The sequence below is a fragment of the Chrysoperla carnea genome, chromosome X (genome assembly GCF_905475395.1).
Source record: "Chrysoperla carnea chromosome X, inChrCarn1.1, whole genome shotgun sequence".
NCBI lineage: Eukaryota > Metazoa > Arthropoda > Insecta > Neuroptera > Chrysopidae > Chrysoperla > Chrysoperla carnea.
The window spans coordinates 35,072,724-35,094,180 of NC_058342.1; the positions used below are offsets into that span (position 1 = coordinate 35,072,724).

The following is a 21,457-nucleotide window of genomic DNA, read 5'->3' on the forward strand; positions in this document are numbered from 1 at the left end:
TAAAATAGCTTTTCGTAGTTAATTCGTGGTGTCTACTTTTTTTAACGATTCTTTTATGTATTCTTCGATTTTTTTCTTTCGATAGAAAACACTATTTAGAAAATACTTTAGGGTTCTGTAAACACCATTTTTGGACGATTTTCATAAAGCATTCTTAGCCACTTATTTATCAACTTGGGACTAAATTTAGTATATCTATTTTGGCAAAGTAACAATTAATATCGGTTCTATGGTGTAATGGTTAGCACTCTGGACTTTGAATCCAGCGATCTGAGTTCAAATCTCGGTAGAACCTTATCTATTTAATTTTATAACACGGGCCTACATAGCCAATTCCTTTTTGATAAGGAATTCTAGTCTAACATTTTTAGTTATTTGTGCAATTCGTCCAGATTCGGGTTAAAATTTAACACCCAACATTTTTCAAATTTTATATTAGTACTTTTTTACAAGCTTTTATTTAGTTTCACGTGTCCCGTTGTCTGTCTGTAATCAAATCTTGCAAGTCAAATTTGATACACTTCCCTGTTTGCGATTGAGCTGAAATATTGCATGCAAGCTTAGTTGGGATGACAATGCATGGCAAGGTTATGGTGTCTTGATTTTCCCATCGCTTTCACCATACTTGATCTTGTTTCTTTTTAAGGGACAAGCTTTTTTTGTACTAAAAAGTAGAAAATAATTCTATCTAATCTATGAGTCACTCATACCCGACTATTGGTTAAAGCTTGAGGCGCTTAATATCAAGAATGAATCAAAAAATAATTAGGTATGTGCAGTAGATGAGGCGTTCTGATTCATTTTTGATATTTTAAATTGAGCGTCTCAAGCTTTTACAAATAGTCGGGTATGTGTTACTCATAGATGAAATTATTTTGTACTTTTTAGTACAATATAACCTTGCCCCTTAAAAAGTATTATTTATTAAAATTTTTATTTTAGTAAATGTGTGTAATAATTTACGAAAATATTTGAAGGAAATCTCCGTTCAATTAAAATATATTTTTCTTAATTAAAAATTGAAAAAGAATGCCAACTAATTTTGATAATTTGGGTCAAGAATTTTATATGAAAATTGATAACTAAATTGATAATACTTGAAATTAAAGAAACTTTACGAGACATGTAATAGCTTTAATTTCATTTCGAAGTAAGTATAGTGTTTTCTAAATACATAAGTAACAAATACATTTGCAATCAACAAATTTAATTGTTGAACTTAATACATGGTAACACTTGCCAAAAAATACTTGAAAGCTTTCAATGTGCAATATCAGAAAGCTTATCCAATCATATCTCTTGTATGTTTACATCATAAAATTATTTATTACATACAATGATTTGCAAATATCAACGTTATAGGTTCTTTAACTATCCAGACAAACCAATTTTACAAGCGACAAGAAGGTGGGAGGGGAACAGCAGTGAGGAGTATCAAATATTTCTATTTTCACCCCTTATTGATTAATATATGTCGAAAATATAAATTTATCAAAATACAACAAAATACGGGGATCATCTTTGTGAAAAGAATTTATAAGAATTTTCGTGGTTTTCTTCAAAGTGTTTGGTTAAACATAGTTTCTCAAAACAACCATAAATTAGAAAAGGATTAAGGAGATACATATGCAAGGATTGAGATACATATGCAAGGGATTTCAATTAAACTTTATAAATACATTTTTTGATTAACAAAATTTCAAAAAAATCACAACAAATTCCTAGGTCATCGGGCTTTTTATTAATTTTTTTATCGTTCAAAGTTGGCTGAAAAAATAATGAATAATATAGGGGATCCTTTTCAATTGGATATTTCTATATCAAAAAATCTAGAGAGTGTGATAAAAAACTATCTAAAATATTTAGACAATCTTGTAGTTTATAAAAATTACCATCAAAATATAAGGTTGACGATGATATTAAAACAAAATTTTAATTTAATTATGAGTTCATCGAAGATCCATCATTTTATGAACACAGACAACTATAGTTAGTTTATTAATGATTGAAGAGCGATATCTATATTATCAAATTTATAAGCATTACTTGTACACAATATATTACATATTTTTGTAGTTGCATGGTATTGTAAAGTTAAAAATAACTTATTATTTGACTACAAAGTATGTATTTGGTTTATATGTATGTACCGTGCAATAAACCAAAACTTTTTATATAAGGTTAGGTTAGAATTTCCATGGGGTGGGATACACTTAGATTATATACAACTCTATGAATTATTTGGAGCTAATGTTAAAGAACAGCTGTTTTCGAGTTTCAGATCAAAATGGTCTTCAACGAAAGACTGACTCAGATGGGTCCATCTCCTTAGGGAAAAATCTGGACAGTTGTAGAGAAGATGAAACATCGTTTCCTTAACGATAATTTTCTGTAATAGCCACAACGATTTTGGTTATAAAATCCCTTTGACGGAAAAGAATTCGATATGCGTTGGGTATAGAAATATATTTCTTAGTAGAAGAATTATAGCCTTACAATAAATTTTCCATATACTTATTACATTATCAATGTAAAGGATACTTAAACGGAGATATTATATAATTCATCCCGTAAAAAATCATAAAAGAATACTTGGAAATAAAACGGTTGGTAATAAAGCATCCCCCTCATAGGTGGGAGTAAGTAGAACCTAGATTTATCCCTTTAATTATATGCATTTAAAAAATTTACGAATAACAAAAATGCGTGTATATATAGACGTGCTTTTGTTATGAATAAAAAAAAAAAGAAAATGTAGGTACTGTTATGTGGAAATTATGAGGAAAAATTGGATTATTTATTAATTTGTAAAAGATACTTTTATCATATTTTTTCAAGAACAAAATAAATATTGTCTCGAAAATTTATTGTACAAAGGTCATCTATATACATGCTATAGGGATTTTTTTTTTTGTAATGTATACATTTTTTTTTATATTAATAATTTAAGTTGGTAGTTATTTTTGTACCCTTAAAAATTTTTATTAGATAAAAATTTGTATTAATATTTTTTAATTGTGTTCGAGTTTTGTAATAATTACTGGTGTATTATTAAACAAATTATGGTGGATATTACCTTTAAAAGTCATGTCAATAACTTTTTGATTGATAAATTATAAACTCATTTTAACCATTTGGAGAACATCATTTGACCTATACACCAAGAACGCACTCCATCTGTCAAATTATTCAATGTCATTGCCTCATTTTACGAATTTTGACAGTTAGCAAATAAAATTTCTTGTGTTAAATGTTCAATTGAACCTAATTAAATTATATAAAATCAATTTAAAAAAAATAGTAGTAATATTCCATAAGTTTGGGGCTAGAAACTTCGAAAATCGCATCCAAAATCAAGTATTTCGTCATTGAATCGTGTACTTAAGCCTAGAATGCCCTGTCCAATTTAGGAATTTCTTCAAGTTTGTATTGAGCAAACAAAATTGGATCTTTAGTTATGATATCTTAAAAATTCGGTTCTATGGTGTAATGGTTAGCACTCTGGACTTTGAATCCAGCGATCCGAGTTCAAATCTCGGTAGAACCTAAAATTTTTATTTAAAAAAACTTGATTAGTTGAAATCAAAATATTTTTATAATCTATATTAATAAAATTGTGTCTAAGGTGTTTATAAGATAAGTAAATTTCGCCCACAAGTATTCCCTCCTCCCACTTGGGAGGACCTATCTCCTCCCAAGTGGGTGGAGGGTAGATCATTGAATTTACTTTCCTTTTCTATGGTATAGATTTGGTACTTCAGAGACCTAAGAACAACTTTCATCCACCTCTCCTTCTTCGACGAATTTAATCTAAAATTAGGATGATTATCGAAGTATATTCAAATATTTTGCCTAATTTAGAGTATCACTAGCCAATTGTTTGTTTTCACTTGTTTTTTACTAATATCAATATCTTGAAATAATCTTATCAAAAACATACAAATATTCGATGAAATTTCGATAAAGAAAGATTATAGAAGGAAAACCACAGAAAAAAACCAAAATGAGATACGTTTTCAAATAAATAAATTTGCGAATATAAAAACGAAGGTAGAAAAAAAAAATCAACCCTTATTATAAGGGGATGTATATAATAATATACAATAGTCATCACACTATGAATGTCAAAGTATCGTCTTTTGTATGCTAGGGGTAAAACGCAATACACAACAATTCCTCTCTACAGGAGTACAGGAGTAAGTTGTGTGATATCCTCTCCTGCTGTTTATATAATTTGCTGAGCATTTAAACGGAGGGGTTCTGTGTAAATAGGTTAGTAGGCTAAACTTTTATATCTATTCTAACATAAATGTGTGCAAATTATTCTAAATTTGCGTACCTTGTAATTTCAATAAAAATAATATGTGGGTGATAATGTAAGGGTAATCACCTTTTTTTGTTGAAATTTTAAAAGAAGGATGAAGTGTTTTATTATTTATTTTTTTAAGGTGATTGTAAACCTACAGTTTTGGTTTATTACACGGTACATACATATAAACCAAATACATGCTTTGTAGTAAAATATTGAATTATTTTTAACTTTACAAAAATATATAATATATTGTGTGCAAGTGATGCTTATAAATTTGATAATATACATAACTATCTCTTCAATCATTAATAAACTAACTATAGTCGTCTTTGTTCATATAAAATTGGATCTTCGATGAACTCATAATTAAAGCTTCCTTCATAACTTGGGGATGTCATGTGAGTCCCTTTTGTAGGGTCTGTATTGAGGGCGATAAAACCTTCATACGTGTTATTTGCACCTGTAGAAACCTTTAAGATCTGTAGAATGAATGAGTCTAAGACCTTAGACCTATCAACCATGGGAGCAATTCCAGGGAAAAAGTTGTGGATTTTCAGCTGGATTAGGTGTTTCAGATGGATTGGATTGTTTTATTATTATTGGATTATTGGATGTTATTGGATGGATTGTGGAATTAAAATATGATAGAGGTAAACATTTGGCTTAAATACCAATTAATACAGAGCATTAGAATTGTCGAAATGAAGTCGAGTTTGTTAAAAAAATTTTAAATGATCTTTTTTGTATTCGAAAAGTTTATGTAATACAAATAAAAAAAAAAAATTATTTTTTAGACAATTTTTTAACATTTTGATGATAAATGACTATCGTGAAAAAATATTGTATATAAGAAAAGTACGCCTTGGGCCAACTTTCCAATTAACGAAATATGAACAAGGGTGGTGAAATTTTCCAGAGTCAATGCAGCTTAGTATTATGGTATGAGAGATGGGGAGGGGAGTAGTACTCTCTCGTGCCATATATATTTATATAACGTGTGTATTATTATGGAGACACAGTGATTTGATGGTATATTCAAGTTTACTAGTTATATAATAGTTTTCGAATGCATGAATATAGTGAAAGTTATGTCTAAAGTCGAAAAGCGAGAAGAAAAATCAAAAACTTGTCCCTTCAAAAACCTTGAAAAAAATGGCCTTCATAAAAGAAAGTCGTTTTTAGGTTTAAGGAAAACAAACAATTCACAGAGTTAATTGTTGAAATACCATGTATAGACAGAGTTGAAAATCAATGTTTGCATTATTTTTTATAAATAAGAAAAGTTTAAAAAACCAGTACAATTATGGCCATTTGTTGGGTTTGCGAAATTTTCGAAGGTGTTTCCTAAAATTTTTTTTCGTCTTTCGAGAATGTTTCATAAGACCATTAGTTTTGGAGAAATGGGCAGCAAAGTTTTGTCCTAATTTGTGCTCTCATGGATAAACAGTAACGTTTACAAAAAAATGTTCAAACAAAAGTTGTTAAATTTTGTATAAGGAATACTTTTTATATTTAAACTTACGTTCTATCTCTAACACGGTTTGCAAGTTGAGTCCAACGAACCCAAGGCTCAATTGACATGTTACTCATTTACGAACTTATCCTCAATTCGTTTTTGGGTTATCATGTCCACAGACAGACGGGCAGACAACCGGAAATGAACTAATTAGGTGATTTTATGAACACCTATAAAGAAATTTTATTGATAGCATCAACATTTTTAAGCGTTAAAATTTGGGCTAAGCTTAATATACCTTGAAATATATAACATACAGGGTATAAAAATTTAGAGGGTTCAGTAAAATTACAGTGAACCCACTGTCCGATGAACGTCCATGTGATAAAATTCTGCTGAAATAACTTGGACAAGAACATTAAAGATGCCTTGTACTGTATATATATATATATATATATTGTTTTTTTGTATACGTTACCCATTATTTACTTTTTAAGAGAGAGAAATATTTTTCGACGAAAAATATACAATAGATTTTCCATATGAAATACGAGAATACGAAAATTTATTTTCAAACTCAAATAGAAAACACTATATATAGTGAAAAATAAATACTAGAATATTTTACTATGTTTTACTACAGTTAGTGTATATCTATCTATACATAATCATTAAAATAAGAAGTAAATTCATAGGGTTTTACAATTTTCTTCTATTTTTTTTTTGTCACAATGATTTATGACCGTGAAAACTAAAATTTTCCGAATAAAATTATTAGCTATTATCTTGTTGTTAAATTTAGATTTTAATAATCGTTAAACAGGAACGGAACATTATGCTTTTATAAAGCGTGTTTCTAGGTGTTTTTTTTTTATCCAAATGGCTGAAGTGGTTAAGGAGATATGAAAGCATTGGGTAATACTAGGGATTTCAATAAAGCTTTATAAATAAATTTTTTGGTTAACAAAGTTTACAAACATCACAAAAAATTCCTAGGTCATCGAGCTTTTTATTAATTTTTTTACCGTTCAAAGTTGGCTGAAATGATGAATCATATAGGTTATCCTTTTCAATTGGATATTTCTATATCGAAAAATCTAGAGAGTGTGATAAAAAACTATCTAAAATATTTAGACAATCTTGTAGTTTATAAAAATTACCATCAAAATATAAGGTTGTCGATGATATCAAAACAAAATTTTAATTTAATTATGAGTTCATCGAAGATCCAATTTTTTTATGAACAAAGACGACTATAGTTAGTTTATTGATGATTGAAGAGGGATATTTATATCATCAAATTTATAAGCATCATTCTCATTCCCAAAAGTTATTTACCCAATCGCCAAATGAACTTAATTTTTGTAGTTTGTGGGACTCAATTAATCTAAATAATCCAATTAACCTAAAAAATCACAAATAATATCCAATATACATATAAATGAACTTACGACATTAGACAATTAGTTCCCGGATTATCTACAAAATTTTCCTTGCCTCAATAATTTACGCTATAAGTTTTCTTAAGCAAATATTTTGTTTATAAAACGAACCTTTCCCAATTTTTTTTCTGGGAAACAACCCTTCTCTAATCAAACAACAACAACTGTAAAATTGTTCCAAAATTAATATATACCTAAGTGATAACAAAACAAAACACAATCGTGTAGATTTTCCATCTCACTTTTAAATTAAAATAGAAGAGGTTTTATTTCGCATAATTAAATGAAAATATAAGTATTTAAATCGTGTAAGACGTGTACAAAATGTTATTACATGGGAAAATTAGTGTAAATAGCTAAGTAAATGATATATACAAGTGAAAAATAACCATGAAAATTTATTTGTATACCTTCATGTATGTATGCACATGTATAGTGAAAACTGTTTATAACGATATTGTTGTTACAGTTTTAATTCATTGTTTACACCGTTATAACATAGTAAAAAAATATAAATATTGTTTAAAAATACTACAATTAAGTTTAACAAGTGAAAACAAACAATTAACAACAGTTGGGTTGGGTTAATTAGGTAATTTTATGAACACCTGTACCAAAATTTTGTTCATAGCATCAATATTTTTAAGCATTACAAACTTGGGACTAAACTTATATACCTTATACCTTGGTATATTTCATATACATGGTATAAAAAATATTTAACATAGAGAATAATTTTGAGATGTTTAAACGCAGTCCTTTTGACGCTCTCTGTTGATGACGTATTAATATGTGATCTGTCAATTGGTGACAGTTCAATGTGTAATTTACACGTTAAAAAAATGAATTACCAATACAGAAATTACACACGTTATTATTAAGTTTTCTAAGAAAAAGTGTTGTTTCGTAGAATAACATAATTCAATGTAATTCCATACAACATATAAGTATTTAATACCATACAGTATGTCAACAAATCTGACAAGCCACATACTATGACGTCACGTACATGTGAAAATTTGAATTTCCGTGTTCGAAATTTGAATTTCAATCACTGAATTTGTACAGGTCTGTACGCTGAGTGAATTTCGTATATATTTACAGGTCTCACCAAACGAGGATTGTACTTAACGTATTTCGACATATTTTTCAAAAAGTTCGAATTCAATATTCACTATTTAACAATTTGCCGTAATAACCAATTTGTTGGTATATGTCGATATAACCGATTTTGACTGTATGTTCGAATGAATGTATGTACATGTTGTTTTAACAAGAATTAAAAACATGTTTTGTATGCCTTCTAGACATAAATACAAGCAAATTATATTCTTTATATGGTTTTAGAATGGAAACGTTTTATGAGAGAACGGGTGTGGAGGTGTCTCATGAGTTTGGGGAAGAATTGTTTTATGTGCGTGGTTTTTTCCAAAATTATTTACAATATGGTATTTCAATTTTGTTGTTGTTGATGATTTTGGTTGATTTAACGACCCAAAACACGAATCAAATTATTCATTTTATCATTCGACGAAATAGTTTCTAATCTATGATCTAAAATCCCTCTGAAGAAACGTTGTTGATATAGAATTTTAAGCGATATTTCAGAAACTACTGTTATAAGAAAATAAACAACTTTTGTTTGAAACACTGTTTACTCGTGGGACCTCAAATTAGGTTAGAACAATATATAGTATGTATACTATGTCCATTGAGGAAGAAAGAAGGAATATTCTCTTCTAACTTTGTGTGTAAGAGTGACTAGCTATGAGTGAAAAAAACAAACGATTGCGTTATCAACACTGTCTATACATGGTATTAAATTGATGTATTGTAGAACAGTATTTGTAGCCACACGGTAATCATACATGTATAATATTAAAAAGTATGAGACTGGCACACATATGACCTACCTTTCTGTAGTAACTAAATACAGCTATGATTTTCATTTTTCGCAGGTATATAGCTGAAGCTCATAGAAAATTAGGGAAGAGTTAAAGCTTTACATGAATGTAGGAAGTATATACGTTAATATATATTTGAGTAAACATTGAGCTTTTTAAATCTTAAATACGTGAAACAAATATTTAACATTTATTTTTGGTTTTTCTCTTTATAAATTACAAAATAAAATCTACCGTGATACCGTCCACTTTACCGCCCTTCCCCGACTTTCTCTTAGATGTGTATTCAAATGTAAATTATTTTTTATCACCCAAAAATGTTGTTATCAAAACTCAACCAATGTTTAACCCATAAATATTATACTTAATTAATTATTATATGTGCATAGGTATACTTCATTTCATTTTATTTGAAACATCGGTAAAAATAAAATAAACAAGTGAAAACAAACTACAAAAATATATAATATATTGTGTGCAAGTGCTGCTTATAAATTTGATAATATAGATATCACTCTTCAATCATCAATACTCTTACTATAGTGGTCTCTGTTCATCAAATGATAGATCTTCGATGAACTCATAATTAAATTAAAATTTTGTTTTGATATCATCGACAACCTTATATTTTGATGGTAATTTTTATAAACTACAAGATTGTTTAAATATTTTAGATAGTTTTTTATCACACTCTCTAAATTTTTTGATATAGAAATATCTAATTGAAAAGGATAACCTCTATGATTCATCATTTTTTCAGCCAAATTTGAACGATAAAAAAATTTATAAAAAGCCCGTTGACCTAAGAATTTTTTGTGATTTTTAGAAACTTAGTTAGTCAAAAAATGTATTTATAAAGTTTTATTGAAATCCCAAGTACATATTATTCAATCCTTGAATATCTCCTTTATTTGAAAATTTGTCGAGTAAGACCAAAAATTTGATTTATATTAATTAATGGAAAGATTTCAAGGAAAAATGCTGAATGGATCTGATTTTTTACACCCTTTTAAAAAAGCACTAAATATTAAGATATCACTCTGACAACAGCCATTTATCAGTTAATGAAATAATCTAATTAACCAGAGCTAAGAAAAATATAAAAACCAGAAAAGATAAATAAAGAAAATTATGTTTATTCTTAATTAAACAAAATAAATTGATACCAATAAACATTTTAACATTTGTAATATGCAAAAAAAACACATTCCAGTTAAAAAAAAATTATATAAACGGAAATACGAGAAAAGAGTAAATGGTGGGGAGGGGGGGGTGAAGAAAAAAATACACGATAGGGTTGTGAACATGTATTGTTGACAAAGCATATTTTTTTCCTTCCCGAAACTACATTTTAATGATGGTAATATTTCGTCCGGCCAAACTTACTTCCAACGGACAGGTCATTAATGCTAAAGAACTGAAGTTATTCTTGATTTTTCTTTAACTTCGTTCCAGTTAATAGAACGACATAGTGAAAGGGTACTAACATTGCGTATACTCCTGGTGTCAGGAACATTTTTTGTAACCGATCGATGTCCAAGATGAGATGAAAGTTTTCTCTCGTAACTTCCTTGTAGTCTATGATGCTTGGTCTATACAAAAATAATACAAATTTCCGGTTGGTCATTACACAAGTTTTGCTTGAAACGATTTCTTTGGCTTTTTAAATTCTTAAACACTAGGGAATATTCATGAAATTTAAATTTGGTTCAAATTATTTTGTTTCCGTAACCTTATTGGCTGGACATCTCAATTAAACTATTATTTTAGTAATTAATATCTTTTTAATTCCTTAAAATTAATTAATAAAAGTACAAATTCATTGAGAGAAATTCAAATTTCTAAGTATGTGGCTTGTCAGACTTGTTGACATACGGTATGATATTAATAACTTATATTTTGTATGATATTACCATGGATATATACTATAATAACTACATCTGTGGATATTACACCTGTAATAAACAGTATATTGAACTGTCAAAAACTGACGTTTTCACGAAAACCATTCTTCCAAATGTTAAATGAACCCTATTTTTGACCCTATAAGGTCATGTTGACCAAAAAACTTCAAAAATCGCATTCGTTTAGCGATTAACATTATAGTTTCTGAGAAAAAAACGATATCTTTCATCAATTATGTTATAACGGTGTAAACAATGAATTAAAAAAATATTTAAAAAAAATACATGAATATTCCCTATTGATTCCAGTGGATAAACTAATGGCCTGGCTCCTTGAGTATCATTGCGTATGTACGTACTCTCTTGTAATGATTAACTTTCATAGCATCACCGATAAGCGTGCTGTATACATAATATTCAACCCCATTCTACTCGCATTCATAATTTAAAAATATAAGGGTTTTTCTTAAATCATTTCTTGGAAAAATGAATTTCTAAGTAATTATTTTTATTTTTTGATATAGAATGATTTATTTTATAACAGCCACTCATTTAGGACGAACAAGCAAAACTTTTAAGTGGATATTTTTCATTAATTTTTCCAGACATTTCTGACGTTAACCGAATCATATATTTAGTATAACGAAAAAAAAAGAAAGCATTTAATTATTTGCGTAATAACTTTTCATATAAGAAAATTTTTTAACAACAATCTTTTTTTTGATTTATAAATTGGTTCAATTGACTTTAACTGACTGTGTTTTTTTAAAACTTTTTTAATTGTATTTAACAGTAATTACTCCGGTCTTATGTATTTAAACGAGCGCTAACTGGCGAATAAAATATGTACTATAATCTGTTATAAATTATTTATGAATGTATAAGGGTTGTTTTACAAACTAAGCAATTTTCGGCTATATTGTATAACGAACGAATTTTTTTTAGAACTAGTTCAACTCGTGAGGAATTCAGCTCATGCCTAATTATTTTTCGATTCATTCTTGATATTAAACGCCTCAAGCTAATACAATAGTCGGCTATATGATTCATAGATAAAATTATTTTCTACTTTTTAGTACAATAAACGCTTGTCCCTTAAAAATAAAGACTAAAAAAATGTATATATATCAGATATGGTGGATGCGATGGGAAAATCAAGACGCCACAATCTTACCATGTATTTTCATCCAAACTAAATGTGCATGGAAAATTTCAGCTCAATCGAAAACTGGGAAGTCAATTTGACGAGCAAGATTTGATTACAGACAGACAACGGCACAAGTGAAACTAAATAAAAGCTTGTAAAATAGGTTTCGAAAGACTCGCTCTAATATAACTATAAACAGAATTTTGAGTAATATAAAATGTCAAAAATACTTCGCTCGTTCATATAAAAGGAACAATTTAATTAAGATAGGGCAGAAAGTCAAGGGAAATCTTGTAAACTAATTAAAAAACAAATTTCAAAAGAAAAATAAATGTTTGATTTAACGAAAATTTTAATATCTCTTATTTTTCAATGAAGAAAATTTAATAATTGAAATAAATAATTTAGTATCTAGAAACAAGAAGCGCGCACGCTGCTAATTAAAAAATAATAAATATATACACCAAAATAAAAAACAATAATAATTTATTAAAACACAAAATTGTTTAACATGTGTTTCTTATGTAGTATGTACAGAGTGTGCCATGATTTTTTATATATATAGTCAAAACTGGTATGTATTCGCGATCATTTCGTCCTTGGAAGATCACACCGAAAAAAATTCTTAATACCAACCAATATGAGGTTGTCTCAATAATGGTGCCACGAATGTGATACAACTGCCATACGGGGTTGAGTGGTGAAGTTGACACAAACGCATCAGTTGTTTGTATGAAAGTAATATACTGTCTAACAAATTTCAAATATTGTTATTTTGAAATGCAACATAGTTTTAAACAATTTTTTTTTTGATTAATTCTACCTCTTATAAATATTATTACAAAATACTTATGTGATTGTCACAACTACATGAGTAAGTAAAAAAAATAAAAGTTTTAAACATTCTAATAGGTTTATTAAAAAATATATATATATTTCTTCGAATCTACAGCTTAACCAACTGTGCTACCGATGATTGTTATATATATACCAAAAAATATGGTCTATATTATAAAAATGATCTATTAGTTTATTTCAAACTTTCTGTAAGTTAGTGACAACGTTTAGTTGTTTTAGCAAGTAATTCAAATAATTGGGCGTTCATTTTTCTTCAGAGAAGGATAAACTTCAGTGAAAGAGTCACCAAATTAGCTACTAGTGACATTTCTCTCAGAAGCTAATCTAAAAATTTCATGTAATCTCAAAGACTTGAGCTGAGCCTTAACCTGACCTATCTGAATTGCTTTTTCCTCGCAAAATGATGATTTTAAAAAAAGACCGTCAATCGTTTCACAAAATTACACCATAAATGAAACTACTAAAAAATGATTTGGAAAATAATCAGAAAATATTTTTAAACGTAGGAAAAACAGCAAATAAAATATGATCCACAATGAATGTATCACTCTGTTCGCATGAAAGATGGGCCAATGTTGTTCTGATTCGAATACATTTGAGTTGTAGCTACTTCATATTATCAAGTAAACATTTATATCTCACTCGAAAATCTAGTAAGAGAATAGAATAGAAGGCGAAGTAGAAAATATAATGTCTTGCCTTGCGGCAATATAAAACGCATTCGTCCGATATTGTTAGACTTGTATATAATAGGTATAGTGTTTATTTCGTATAAATGCATGAGATTTGTGTGTTTCCCAACCTTATACAGTCAAATTCGGTTTTAATGAAATTGGAAAGACCGGGTACAATCGAAAAAATCGAAAAATTTTTTTTGTCACAGAATTTGATGAAACGTAGTTTATAAGGTCATTTTGACCCAAAAACTTCAAAAATCAGATTCGTTTTGCGATTAAGGTTGTAGTTCCTGAGAAAAACGATATCTTGGATCAATTTTTGGCGTTATCTCGAAAACCGTTCTTCCAAACGTTAAATAAACCCTATTTTTGAAGTTTTTGGGTCAAAATTACCTTATATTATGTGTTTTATCCGAATCGTGGACGAAATATTTTTCTCGAATTATTCGAATTTTTTTAAGGGGTACCCCTTCAAAAAAATCGAAAAAATCTAAAAAATTTTTTTGTCACAGAATTAGATGAAACGTAATTTTTAAGGTCATTTTGACCCAAAAACTTTAAAAATCACATTCGTTTTGCGATTAAGATTGTAGTTCCTGAGGAAAACGATATCTTGGATCAATTTTTGACGTTTTCTCGAAAACTATTCTTCCAAACGTTAAATAAACCCTATTTTTGAATTTTTTGGGTCAAAATTACCCTATATTATGCGTTTTGTCCAAACCGTGAACGAAAAATTTTTCTCGAATTATTCGAATTTTTTAACCCTTTTAAAAAAATCGAAAAATTATTTTGTCACAGAAACGTAGTTAATAAGGTTATTTGGATCCAGAAAATTCAAAATTGCATTCGTTTAGCAATTAAACTTGTAGTTTCTGAGGAAAACCATGTCTTAGATCAACGTCAACTTACGTCAACGACTCGTCATTACAAGCGCCGTCATAATAAACGGTTTTGACTATACTCCAATTCCACATTTTGTTGATTTAAATGAAAGAAATATAATTATTATAAATATTATCTTATATTAATCGAATACTTTTCCCTAGCGTAAAATGCTACAACCAAAATCTCATACTACTTTAATAATAATGTATACATCCCCCACTCTCTTTTATATACATAAATACAAAATAATAAACCAACCCCCTCCCACCAACTCTCATCCCTACTACTTCATTCATATCATTATTATATTTACGTTGAATTAATATTTTGTATTATATAATAAAGATATTTTCGAATGTTAACTAACCATCTTTTACCGTTTACCATATCGTATTTTATTCGTGTGTCCTATATAATACAAGGTGATAAAGGGAATCGGCCACGATTTTTTTTCTGGATTGGAAACAAAAACTCGTGATACATTTCAAAGAATTTCTAAAAAAAAAAAACAATCTTCATGTAGTTGACACAATCACATATAGACTAGCCATGATAGATATGTGATCATAATAACCAAATTCTCTATTTAAAGGAAACGAAAAGAAATTTTCTTTTAATTCATCGATTCGCTTTATTTACACGATTATATATTCCAACTAAGTACAATTTTAATTTCCATCAATAAAATTCATGACTTTAAACTTAAAATCATTCTTTTTCATAGAAGTTATGATTTTGTTTATTTTTACTTCAGTGATTTTGTATCAATGAATTCATATTTTAAATTCAATCCCATTCTATTGTAAATACAAATATTTTGCTGTACTTGTTTCAATCATTAGGAAATTGTTTGAAAGTATTCTGACTTTATTTCAGAATGAAACGGACAACTTCGGGATGAGGTTGTCATTATTTTAATTTTTTTCAGTATACGAAATCCCAGGCTATACTAAACCTCGTAACCCATGCGCAAATTTATATTTTAAACATGAGTTTGAAGGTTCGAGGTTTCAGCTTTCTTTTGAGTAATTGCCCGTAGTTTAAATCTTGCCTAGTAAAATTTTATTGGGGAATTACTCATCTAGTCTAAACCAATTTTCCACGGCCTCTGTATTTCAAAACCTTACCGAAGAGAATTGAAGTATAAATGTTTTCAATCAACCTAGGAATTCATTGACAGAATTAGCAGCCTGTTTTTTGACAGATAATGGCCAACAATTTTCATCATTTTTAATGAATATTTCATGAAAATTTCTATACAACAACAACAAAAAAACTTTTCTCGTATAAAAATAAGAGTAAGAGTGAGTGATATTCATCTTGATTCGTTACGAAACATGTGAAAATGTTTTTCAATGATGGCGTTGTATGTTATGTGTGTATAAAATTTATATAGATACTAGCTTGATACTCGCCCGCTTCACTGGCCTTAAAAGTAAAGCCCAGCTAAAATATATACACAGTTTTCAATTTTTTAAAGTTTAAAATAGCCATAATTCATTGAGCATATCAGAAAAGAAGGCCATGAATTGTTTTACATTTAATTTTTTTAAATGTAACTTAATAAATTAACTAGAGTGATACCCACCCGCTTCGCTGGGTTTATCCCGCTTATCCCTTTTCTATAACACTCGAAATAATGATGGTAAGAATAAATTATGGTAAGGATTGTTTTACACAGGTGAAATATATGTATGGTTTTCTATTTTTTTTAAATGTATAATAGTAATTATTCATTGAGTATATCAGAAAAGATGGCTGTGATTTTATGTTGACTATTTTTACAGAAATCTGTAATTTATGGTAATTTCAAATGTCAAATTAAATTTATTATTTTTATTTTTTATTTTATAAATTATATCTCATGTGTTATTCTGATGTATCAACTATTTTGCTGAACAGTTTCCTTAAAAACCATTCGCTAGTTTATGCGTGAAAGCGTAACAAACAAACAAACAAACAAACAAACAAACATGCTTACTTTCACATTTATAATATATAAGGACAGATATGTTCCACCCGTTTTTGCCACCTTGCCCACACATGATTTGCCCAAAGAACAAGACGATATGCAGAGTTATAATCGTAACATCCATTTAACATTAGTAATGGTATGATGGTAATGGTATGGTGTGAGATGTTGTTTTGAAACAGTTTAAATAAAACATACATAAACCATATATTTATTTAAAATTTTCTAGTATTTGTATTATCCTGCTACTCCACTCCTAGCTAGCATAGTATACTTGATTTGCATAGGGGTCCTATATATATTATATATGTGTGTTATTATTATATCTATTTGTGTAGTTGTTTAAAACTCTGGGTTCTTCACTTAATTCTGGATAATGTGATGAAACAGGTCCGTATTTATTTTATTCAAAAACTTTGACCATTACTTCTTTTTAACGAAACTGTCTCCTTTAGAATTGAGAAGAAAAACACTTTGTTATAGAAAAATTTTTAATAAAAAATACGTTTTAAGGGACAAGCTTTTATTGTACTAAACAGTAGAAAATAATTTTATCTAGTAGTCACTCATGCCCGACTATTTGTACAAGCTTGAGGCTTGTTACAAAAATTAAAATGTCAAAAATGTTCCTTATAAAACAATACTACTTTTTCAACAACATTTGTTTGAAACATTTTTTTGTAAACATCACTGTTTACCCACGAAGGCGCTAATTAGGTGCAAATTTTATAGTATGTATTAATATGGGAATATCAGTTATGTATGTGTGACTATTTAAGAGAGTAATTTAGATATCTTTCTTTATTTATATCATCAAAACTGTCTATATATGGTATTTCAACAATTAACTCAGTCAATTGTTTGTTTTTCTATTGAATTAGATTTTAAGGAAAACTAATTGTACGGATGGAAAAGTACCTTAATTCAATTGATTTGCAAAAGTTAGTGAATAAATATTTTATTATATTTTTTTATAAATAATATTTTCATATTTTTTGTTCATAGTTTTTTTTTGTTTTTGAGAGAGAGTTTGAACATTTAAAATAAATTGTAAGTTGTTTTTATAAATTATAATTAACTTTTATTGCTGTAGGCATTGTTTTCTTTAATATCTTTCACAAATACAATTTTTCATATATTATAGATAGATGCTTTGCTTATATTAATATGTTATAAAATATATAATATATTTTCTACCCTTTAATTCTTCTTCCAGTCGAATGTTCGAATGTTCGAATGTTTATATTCAACAACTGTTTAAAGTAGTTAAAATTATTGTAAACAACAGTTTTCTTATCATATTTTGTTTTTCACGATTTTAACGAACAAATAGTTCAAAAACAAAACTAATTTCAGTTTTTTTGGACAAGTGAAAACAAACAATTGACTGAGTTAATTATTGAAATACCATGTATAGACACTGTTAATGATACAATTGTAATGTAAGTAAAGAAAGATATCATCCACTCTTAGATAGCCACACACATCTCTATATATTATAAATGCGAAAGTAAGCATGTTTGATTGTTAGACTAAGCGAATAGTGTTTAATGAGACTGTACTGTAGAGCAATATAGCTGGTATACCAGAATAACACATGATATATAATTTATAAAGATATATTAATAAAAAAATAAAAAAAAATTTAAAAATTAATTTAATTTGACATTATCATAAATTACAGATTTCTGTAAAAATAATCAATATAAAATATTTCACAGCCATCTTCTCTGATATACTCAATGAATAATTACGAATATTATACATTTAAAAAAATAGAAAACCATACATATATTTCACCTGTGTGAAACAATCCTTATCATTATTTCGAGTGTTATAGAAAGGGGATAAGCGAGAGCAATCTTGATCAATCTTTACTTTTAAACCCAGCGAAGCGGGTGGGTATCACTCTAGTGTAATATAAGGTACAAATAATTTCAAACACATGTCTTAATTTGCCTTGGCGCTCGTACTACCTTAAGTAAAATATTTACTTTAATTCTAATTTCCACACTATATCCTAACAGTTATGAAAAGTAATGACAATCGTTTTGATATTCGATTTTAACGAATGTACTACCTTAAGGACACTCACATATCTGAATTCTATAAACAACGAGACACCTATATTTACACATGTTTGTTATATAAAACAAAAACTAACGTGTGAAAAATTTGTGGAAATATTTTCTTATTAAAAGAACACATTTTCTCCATACAACAGAGTTGAGAGTAGTAACAATGTACCGTTTATTTAATCAGGGAAGAAACGAAAAACGGACATGAGAACAGCGTGGAGATGGTTTAGTTCGTTCGTTTAGTAGGAGTATATATGTTGGTTTTAAATGTATGAAAACTATTCACATATATCGGGGTTGTTCGAGCATCTGGATGCTATTTCTAGTAGAATAAACAAGTGCTTGTTTTCTTTGTGCCAGTAAACTAAACAAACGGTTTCAGAAATGGGTGGTTGGTTGATTCGTACGAATTCAAATAGAGACACATAACCTAACTAAAGTCTCTCATACCTTCATACTTCTTCATTTGTGAGATACACATTCAACATCCATATTCACGTTAACGTTAACGTTTTATGTATGCGAGAACCACGAAGGCAGCAAGTATTAAAAGCAACTACCATTTTACTCGATTTGCAAAACAGTGGAAAGCTTCAATAAATACAAGATGGCTTCTCATCATAAGTAAAATTTATAAAATTTAAAAAACCTTCCACATATTTTTCGAGTACGGAATCCTAAGCTCGCACTTGAAACGATTTTAAGAATACTTTCCATTAAAATACCTTTTTTCTTAAAGCATTCTCCAAACTGAACCGATTTTGAAGATCATTACCTGTTTTTCAGTTTGTTCGGGTACGGGACCCTAAACTCGCACTTGAGCACATAGCTAAGAACACTATCCATTAAATTGCCTTTCAAACGAAACAAAAAAAATAAAAATGGGTTCATCCGTTTAGGCGCTACGAAGCCACAGGCAGACAGACAAACACACACACATTGTGGTCAAACTTAAAACACCAATCTACAGTTTTAATAAAATATATTTCATTTAAGTCATTCAAAAAATTGTGAGAATTTCTCTCATCACGAGAGTAAAAGTGTAAAAAAAATTTTATCTCGGAAATTTTCGGGATTGTTCGTGTACTTTCGTAAGTTTAATATAAGTCGTACTCAGTAAATCAAAAAAACTTGTGATAGAAATATGCTTAAATTAAGTAAAGCTATAATATTTTCATTCTCAAACATCATTCAATAATAAGTAAAAATAAGTTTATTTAAAATTATGTAGAGGTTATGATTTAAAAAGTTTAAGAATATTTACGAGAAAACGTTCTGCAATAAAGACAATGTTTTTGGCTGGGGGTGGGGGGACAACCTGTAAATATGTAACGATGTATGTAGGATACAGTGAACAATCATCAGACGGACCATTCGCTCGGTTAGTTTTTGGAATATACATAGAGTTTTAAGTTCTCGACATTTAAATAACATCATCATTTACCTTCGTATCATGCCCTCGCGTGATCTAGTATTGTAATGGTTATTTATTTAACTCATTGGTGTAGGTAATGAGAAACAATTCAAGTCATGGAAGCATTAAAAAGCGTTCATTCGATATTATCAACTTATTTCGATTATAGATTACTTCGAAAACTATATACACTGACAAAAATGGTTGTTGAATTTTTACAAACTTTTAAACAAACTTCTGAATCTTTTCGAAATTTGCAAGTTTACGTTAAATATACAAATTAACATACAGACGCAATGAAATTGAAATACGCTGTAAAAAAAATTACTGGTTTGAAGTAGAAGCTTATGTTTTTAAAACAAGTAAATATTTAATGAGTCAATGATCTCAATACTTAACTCAAGAAAATTAGTTTTTGACTCTACAAATGCTATAATATTCGTTTTTTTAAACGAAATGTTCCTAGCAGTTTTGTGTACTAAATGAAAAAGATACAAGATTGACTAATTCTTAATCCATACACGTATATTATAAATGTGAAAGTAAGGATGTTTGTTTGTTTGTTTCTTTGTTACGCTTTCACGTAAAAACTAATGAATGGATTTGAATGAACTTTAACAATAATATAGCTCATACATCAGAATAAAATAGTAATAGCGAAAAACTCATGGCCTTCTTTTCTGATATACTCAATGAATTATGATTTAAAAAAATTGATACTGTACATATATTTTACCTGCGTACACCAATCTCTACCATTTTTTCGAACTATGGAAGGGGAATAAGTGAGAGATAGGTGGGTTTACCAATCTTGACTTTTAAATCCAACGAAGTGGGCGAGTATCAAGCTAGTACTTTTATAATTAATTGAAAAAATTAATACCTTTTAAAGAAAAATTAGTTATGACGCTTGTGTGCGATCTTATTTTCTAACTGCTTAGAATTTCTATATTTTTTTCATGATAAAAATGTAATAAAAAATGATAATTCTCAATAACATATACCGGTATAATATGTGCGCGATAAAAAAATTTATTTTTTTTATTTTTAATGACAAATACGATTGTAACGATATTTAATACCATGGAAATAAACTTAGTTGGGTACTTTGAACACCGTGTGATATCACTCCAGAAGCTGGCGACACCTGGAGCTGTACAAAGACAAAGTTCAATATTTTAGTACTTTTCCTTACATATAGGCAATTACATGAAAATTGGCGATGATCTTCCAAATCGGCTCAGTTTAGAAAAGGTTCAAATGCGAGTTTAGGGTTAAGTATTCGAAAAATTAGTAGGGGGTTTTTTAAATTGTGGTAAGGGAGTTTTGTCTGTGTGTGAGTCGAATTCAAACTCAAGTAGAGAGAATTTTCAAGAAATTTACGGAAATTATCCGGATAACGCTG

The 21,457-nt window shown here is 28.5% G+C and overlaps 1 protein-coding gene and 2 non-coding genes across 3 annotated transcripts in view; 2 read left to right on the top strand and 1 right to left on the bottom strand.

Moving 5' to 3' along the window:
- Positions 1–21,457, bottom strand: part of LOC123302601 (forkhead box protein P1) — a 206,213-nt gene that overhangs the window by 104,149 nt on the left and 80,607 nt on the right. The gene's annotated exons all lie outside the window — the stretch shown is intronic.
- Positions 224–295, top strand: Trnaq-uug. Its single transcript has one exon. It is a non-coding gene; the product is annotated as a tRNA-Gln (tRNA).
- Trnaq-uug lies at positions 3,476–3,547 on the top strand. Its single transcript has one exon. It is a non-coding gene; the product is annotated as a tRNA-Gln (tRNA).